Source organism: Otolemur garnettii, unplaced genomic scaffold (genome assembly GCF_000181295.1).
Source record: "Otolemur garnettii isolate 467f Iridium unplaced genomic scaffold, OtoGar3 scaffold00095, whole genome shotgun sequence".
Classification (NCBI taxonomy): Eukaryota; Metazoa; Chordata; class Mammalia; order Primates; family Galagidae; genus Otolemur; species Otolemur garnettii.
In genome coordinates, this window is record NW_003852490.1 from 3514558 (window position 1) to 3522717 (window position 8160).

Sequence of the window (8160 nt, forward strand, 5' to 3'; positions counted from 1 at the left end):
CCTCTGTACGGGAGCTTCTGTCGGAGGCTGTCACCAGTCAGCCATCTTGCCCCTCCCCCCCCATCACAAATTATTTAAGCATTCTGGAAAGGGAAATCTAGAAATGCTACAGTAAGGGAAACAAAACTGGGGGCTGAAAAATATAAATACATCAAACCATGGTTAAAAGTAAAATAGAAATCAGTATCCCATGAACCAAAAGTGAGTGAAGGTTTGTTTTAATGATATCACCTGAACAACACCAATGTCAATTTTCTTTAGTGGGATTTATCTTTTTATTTTTAAATATGTTAACATGTGGATTAAATCACAATAATTAAACTTTTAGAAAATAGATTCCCTTTCTCCAAGATACCCCTTAAATGGCAATTTTTGATTCTTATTTACGAGAGCCTGCTCATCTCCGTTGTGGTTAATACTGCTTTTTTAAGCCTTTTTATGAGAACAAGAATGAATTAAGCTCCTAATTTTCATATGTCTCTTACATTGCAAAATCCTGTGCTTAGGGAATTCTGGGTCATATTGAATAGGTTTCCTCCCCACCCCCCCAATCTTCTCAACAAATGACTCATGGGTATTATTCACACATATGGCCATTTTGAAATCTGGATCATTAATAAATGATTTAAAATTAAATTAGGAGATACTAAGGCAGTAGGGGCACGAAGGCAATACATCAAGTTTGGGGGCCCCATCAAGTTTGGGGGCCGTATCCTGACCATATACGCAAACTAAGGTAAATGCCTCTGGCCCCTCGCTCCCTCCTCACCTCCTGGAGCCTTCCTCCCTTCCATCCTCCCTGCTGAGCACATACCCTAGCTAGACCAGCCCAAGTTTACACTGAAAATGGTAGAAAATGTTCTTGTTCTGATATGATTCATGATAATTGAGCAATAGATTCTTCAAATTTTTTATCTCAAAATACTTAAATTCATGAAACGGATTTAATTATCATAGCATGAGGTGATAAATGGGCATTTTTGAAGACTGTAAAGTGCATACCTGTGTAGTTTCAAGTTTACTAGAGGTTGTTAATCCTCATAATTTACTGTCTGTTTACTTGAATCTTTTAAAATTGGTCTCCCTAGACCCATGTTTGCACCTTCTCTATGTGTTCCCTATTCTGTGGACAGAATTCTTTCAAAATGCAAATCTGATCAGCTCTCTCTTCCTCTTTGTCACACACGCACAAACACACACACACCTGTTTACAGAAACACTTTTGTATACCTTTTCATTCTCTTAAAATTGGAGGCTAAAGCTCTAAGCATATAGCTAATCTATGCTACACGATCTGTGATACATGACCCTGCCTGTCTCTCTAATCCAATTTCTTACCATTATCCCTCTTACTTTTTATAGCCCTATCACAGTATCTTTTTGTTTCCATAGAAGTCCTAGGTTTCTCCCCACCACAGTAGAATCACTGGTATGCTCAGCCCCTGCCTGGAATGTTTCCCCGCCTTTACTCCCTGCACACACATACCCATTCAGCTACTAACCTTCTCCTCCTCCTCCCTCAGATCTCAGTTCAAGTCCACACTTCCTCAGACAGCCCTTCCATGACCGCCTAAATCGGGCCAGGATCCCTGACACATGTTTGTGTAGTGCCTGGCACACAGTAGGCAATCCAGAAGTGTTGGTAACACGAGTAAATTAGTAAGCAGACATTATACAGACTGTCACAAGCACAATTCACATGGGGAGAGCGTGTTTTTTAGCCAAATGAATGACACAGGGAGGGGCTGGAAAGCTAAGATTTCCCTAAAGTAACTATGAAAGAATGTTAGAGGAAATCAAAGGTGGATTTGGAGTTGAGTATGAAGAAGGGGTTATCTGAGGTAAAAGTCGCTCTGTGAACTGCGAATGACCCAGTAAAATATTAAAGGCAGAGGGAGAGAGAAGTTGTTTGTTGCTATCAGCTTGGGAGTTTTGTTTAGAAAAAGCAATCAAAGGCGGGGAGCGGGAGGGACCACCGAGCTGATGAGTTTATGTTTTCAAATTTCATTCTGAAGTGTTTTAAAGAACTTTACAAAGATGCTTTTAATACAGTAAAATAAAAAATCTTCAAAATAAGTAATATAAACAGGAAGAAGGCAATTCATATGCATAAGATTGGCAAAGAGTGTCTTCAGTTAAGGTACAAAGCCTTTTGCCAATACTTTAATTTGGCAAGAATGGAAATAATAATGATGATGATGAAGCTTCTACAAAGTCACCAATAATATTCACCTTAAATATAGACAGATATTTTATTAACATATGCATCTAGTCATTCACTGAGATTACACGGTAAGAATGACAACATTCAGAGCACTTCTGAGTGTTCAAAATGTTTACCTTTACTATCGAATAGCAGCCCCTGGAAACCCTTCCGAGCGGACAGGACCAGACAAGGCAGGTCTCATTTTATCATCCCCACTTGAAAAATGAAGAAACAGAGTCAGGGCACAGCTGGACTGCCAGCCCTGGCCAGGAGCTAGTGAACAACAGAGTTTGCAAAGGGACTCAGGCCTGCAGGTACTTCCCCTGACATGCTTTATTCCTTTTTATCCTTTGATCACAGTGTGGCCGGGAAGACTTAGCATTTTGAAGCTGAAATAAGAAAAATCTTTTGACTGCTGCATTGGATTGCTTATAAAAATGCTTCACTGTAAACTGTTCTGTAACTTCTGAATTATGCCACCTAAATGGTTTGAGGGTTTCTCAGGACTGTAGAAGTGGAAAATTTACTGTTTTCATTTAAAGCCCTAGCAGGCTCTAAGGAAAAATTGCAGTAGCCAAATATCTTTATCATGCTCATACCTTCAGAGGTAATGTCTTGAAAATCCCTGCTGGGTGCACACAACAGTGTCAGGCATTTCTTGATTAAGAGACATAAGGTAATAAAGCTCACTGGTCTCCCTACAATGTATGGTATGCAGATGACAGATACACTGAAAACCCCGACTTTGCCACCATGCAATATATCCAGGTAACAAAATTATACAGTACCGCATACATTTTACACAAATTTTTAAAAATGGTCTTGGACAGGTACATTTCTCTTAAAGATAGACACTCACCAAGGTGTCTTCATTACATGTGTATCTACTATATAGCCTTTCTCCTCCCTCGGAGTCTGTCTGCAAAAATGGTCTCCACAGTGCTGCCATTCCTGTGCCTGCTGCCACTCCAGGAAGGGAGTCAGTCTCCCTTCCCTCCCTCGGCTGGGCTGGCTTCATGACTTGTTTTGATCAACAGACTGTGATGGAGGTGAGCCCTTGCCAGCTTGGGCCTAGGCCTCAGGGGAGCTGACAGCTCCATTGCTCTCTTGGTTCCAGCCCCCACTTAGGAAGCTCAGGCAAGAACATGGAAAGAAGTGAACCCTCATCCAGAGAGGCCCTGGAGGGCGAGGCTGGCTGGGTGTAACTCCCAGCTGAGTGCAGCCTATCAGACATCATTTGTAGCAAAGGGACTACCCAGCTGAGCCCAGTAGATCCACAGGATAGTGAAAAATAATAAATTCTTATTGTTTTAAGCTACTACGTGTTGGGGTAGTTAGTTACAGCACTAGGTAACTAAAACATGAAACATCCCCTTTCTTCATCCCACACCGCCCTCCTCACCATCTCAGTGGGTCCCCGAGCATCCCTTCTGCTCATTCTCTGTGTTATTTCTGTTTGAGAAAAAGGGAACAGTTTTCCATAACTCTCCTCATCCTGCACACACTTCCCGAGGCCTTACTGTGAGCTGGGAACTGTGTGAGGCTTTGGGAACATGGGGGTGAATAGAACACAGCCCCTGCTTCACCTGGCCCATCGATCAGGGGAGGAGACGCACAAAAAGGAAATGTCACTCATAACTCCCTGTTCCTCGCCTGTGACCCCACAATTCTTAGTATGGGTTGGCCCTCAAGTCCATTCTTTGAGTCACATATGCAGGGAGTAGAGGGAACAGTCAAGTACTTAAGCTATATTTGCTTAAGCTCACTCAAACTTGATACATTTTATCTCTATCCGATGTGGGACTATCTTGTCATTAGAAACCTAACATACAAAAGTTAAATCTTATAAAATGGATAAAGGAATACAATTATCCAATGTATAAACCTAGACCATTCATTTACCAATAAATTCCTTTAAATTACCTGTTACCGATAAAGCAAAACCATAGCCATGAAAGAACTGCCTTTTACATTTTTCAAATCACTTTCACATAGATTATTGAATATGGAATAAATGGGACATAATATTATTATTATTATTGTTATCATTCCCATTTGACAGATGAGGATGAAGTCAGATTATTGACAGCTCTGAAAGATAGGAAAGTATGCTGAGGCTTTGATGTAGGAAGTCATTGTGATAGGTTTTGTGTGGGAGAAAGCTATGAAGAAAACTTAAGATGCATCTCCCAAATACTTGACGTCTTGGATCTTCCTAACACAGGATTCCATGTTAAAATGTCTTTCTATTTTAAAGCACACATCTGTTGTTGGCCTTCTTGATCAGTCAAATGCCCAGTGGTAATACTCTTATCAGTAGCACTCAGGAAAAAATCAGAAGGCTTGAGAAGGCATGAAAAATTGGATTGTATGAGAAAAAAAAATCTCTTCTAAGAACTAACTCGACTCCTACAAATGACTTCGAAACCATTTCTGAGTAACAAAGCAGGAGTCATTAAATTTTTGTGGTTTTTTAGCATTTACTTATTTTTTGACCTCTCTTCTCCTGCCCTCGCCTCCACCACCTTGCTTCCACTACTAGAGTAGAAGAAAATTTGAAATAGCCCAATTAAGTAAATGTGTACTTCCTGGTTAACGTTCTAGTCAATGCATATTTTTAGATAAAATCACAGAGACACGTATCTTGGAGCCACTTTTTGCCATTCTGGCTTCTACTCATCACACAGCTTATAGAGCTGTGGGAGCTGCTCCCTGGAGGCCACATCACAGATGCCATCCTCGCACGAGGCCAAAATCACCACCAGTGTTAACCAGGTGATTAGAGCCTTGATCAGAGCCACCCAAGTACAAACACAGACCCTGTCCTGCCTAAAATCCTAAATTCAATGGTGGATCCTCAAAGCCAGCTGATGCTGCCACAGTGTGAAAGCCATGTCACCCTTGGTGACCAGAAACAATGCTACCAATGCTTCTGTGACCTTCCCAACCATACAGTCACCTCACAGGGCTCTATTTCTATCCATTCCTTATTCTCTGCCTCATAGCTGTCATCAGTGTCCCCTGGGACTCCATTTCCACAATAAACCAACTATCCCACATCTTCAATCTCTCCACAGATACTCCCTCCACTTCCTGACCTTGACTGAAATCTGGCTCTCCCTTGAGGACACGCCTTTCCCAAGCAGCCATCTTCAGTGGCATTCCTATAGCTATCCACTTATTCCTATAGGTACCTCAAACTCAACGAGCACAAAACTGAACTTGTCATCGTCACTACATCTTCTATTCTCCTTCCTCCCCGACCTCCATGATATAGTAACACAGAAGTTACTCAGTCGCCGAAAGCAGCAATCTGTTTCTCTTTCATCTTCTATGTTCTATCATCACCAAGTCCTGCCAATTTTTCCAGCCAAATGCTTCTCCAATCCATTCCTTGTCTGTGCTTCTATTATTACCACTTAGTTCAAGACCTTAGTCTTCTCCTGCCTAGATTATCACTCTGTTTTCCTCCTTTTAATTCACTAAGAAAACCCATTTTCCACCAAGCTGCCAGAAAGATTTCTCTAACACAGAGCTTACCATGATTTTCTTCTGCCTCTAGTGGTCCAGTGACTCTACCAAGCCTGACTGAGGCCCTTCTTTGAATAACCTGGCCCCCATCTTATGTCCGTATCTATCTCTCCATTCTTATCTCTCCCAAATTTTTGCCTCCCTCTCAATGCTTCAATACTACTAAGCAATTTGTCTCTCACCACATTTTTCATGCTAAAATGCTCTTGTGCCTTGATTCTTGCAATTCCCCTTGCCTAAAATGAGTGAAATGTCCTTTTCCACTCAACCCCATTCCTTGCCTGGTTGTCTCTGACATACTAACCTTTGATTATTATCATCCTATCTAAGAATCATTTCCTGAAGCTCTGTTACCCCACCTGTGTGCTCTCAGCTTCCAGGATTTGGCTTGCATTAATTGTACGAGTATATGCACATCTTTCCCCTGTATCTATTTTCCTGGAGGTCAGTGACTGAATCTTTTACATTTTTTACATTTCCATCTGTGGGCCTAGCAAAGTGACAGGAACATATTAGGTGCTTAATAAATATTTGATGCACCAAAATAATTTCCACTGAAAACAGATTTGCCAAGCCCCAGTGGTCTTCATGCATGCAGGCCTTCATTTACTCTTGCTCATTCAGCAAAAGAACACCTACTAAATATTTATATCCTATTTTTCTAGCATTCTTGACCTTTCTGCTAGTTAGATATGCTGTAACTTCTTGAAATGCCCTAAATTCCATTTCACTCAGAAGCACTCTCTCATGTGAACCACAGTGTCTGCTTGTGCAAAATAACTGATATAGATGATCTGGGAAGAGGCAAAAAACTAGGACAGCCCATGTTATAATGGAATTTACAGTGTGCACTGACTGCACACATATACAATGTTTGGCAATGCATAGTTTTAAAAAATCTTTCAGCAAATGTAAATTAACAAAACACAAACTGAATACATAAATTTCTAGAGAACTCATAATGAAAAAAAAAATGGTCAAAACTAGGTGAATTTAATCAGAACCAGCTACATAAGGTGAGTATTGTAACATGAGTAGCTTAACAGGAAAGAAAATAGCATTCAGGTTAAAGAAATGACATGAACAAAAGACAGAATATAAAAGCTCTATTGAGAAAAATATCAAGCCCGTTTACTTGAATAACTACAGAATCTGAGCCAGTGTAAGGGAACAAGTTATTAGCATGTAGGACCTATGCTCCATAAATCTAGGAAGCTGAAATGAGTCTTTAGGGCCAACTGTGCTAGGGAGTCTCCAAATCTATTCTTTCCTCCTTTCTTTCCTTGGAGGGGCATTTTTATTTGAACCCTCTCGAGATATTATAGTAATTGTACCTTTTTGATAAAAAGAACAAAGTCCACTAGAATTCAGTGCAAATAGCAAAGCTTTAAGCATAACTATAGGCAGGTGGAGGAGATATTTAGCAGCCAAGAAATGTGCCTTTGTTTTTGCTAATTTAATATGCAACATTAGGTTATATGTGGGAGAAATTTGCAGCCTCCTCCTAAACTATAAATTCCTAAAAGGCAGAATTCAGTCTTGATATGTGGGCACTTCTGCTGTCATTCAACATATATTTATACATAGCAGAAAACTTGAGGTATACAAAAATTATGCACAAAAATATGACAGAGATTACAGAATTAGTTAGGGAATTGAGACCCAAGGAACAAGTGGTAAATTCTCTGAGCTTTCTTTTTACATTATATATGACAGACTTAGAGTTAAATAATCCAGCAATCCCACAAAAGTCAGTGGGCATAGACAAAAAAATATCCTAACGAAAAGCTACTCTCTTTAGCCAAAGGCACAAGAATGAAGAAACTTAGAAGAACAGAAATTAAAAATATAATACCATTTGCAATTGCTTGAGAAAATGAAATACTTTAGTACAAATATTACAAAATGCTGATGAAGGAAATCAAAGATCTAAATAAATGGAGAGAATTACTATGTTCAGGGATTAGAAGACTCAACATAGTAAAGAAGTAAATTCTCCCCCAAACTAATACACAGATTTGATACCACTTTGGTCAAAATCCCAGCAAGATTTTTTGTAGATATGGACAAGATTATTCTAAAATTTCCATAAAAAAGCAAATTAACTACAATAGCTAGAACAAACTTAAAAAAGAAAAATAAGGTGGTAGGAATCATCTACCCAATTTCAAGCTATATAATCAAGACAGTGTAGTATTGACAGAGAGATGGATACATAGATCAATGGCACAAAGTAGAGAGCCCAGAAATAGATCCACACAAATATGCCCAACTGATTTTGATGAAGATGTAAAATAATTCAATGGAAAATAGATACCATTTTCAACAATCAATGCTGAAGCAATGACAAATGAGACCCTGTCTCAAACAAACAAACAAAAATCTATAAAACTTTTATTTAAAAAATAGAATCTCGGCTCAGC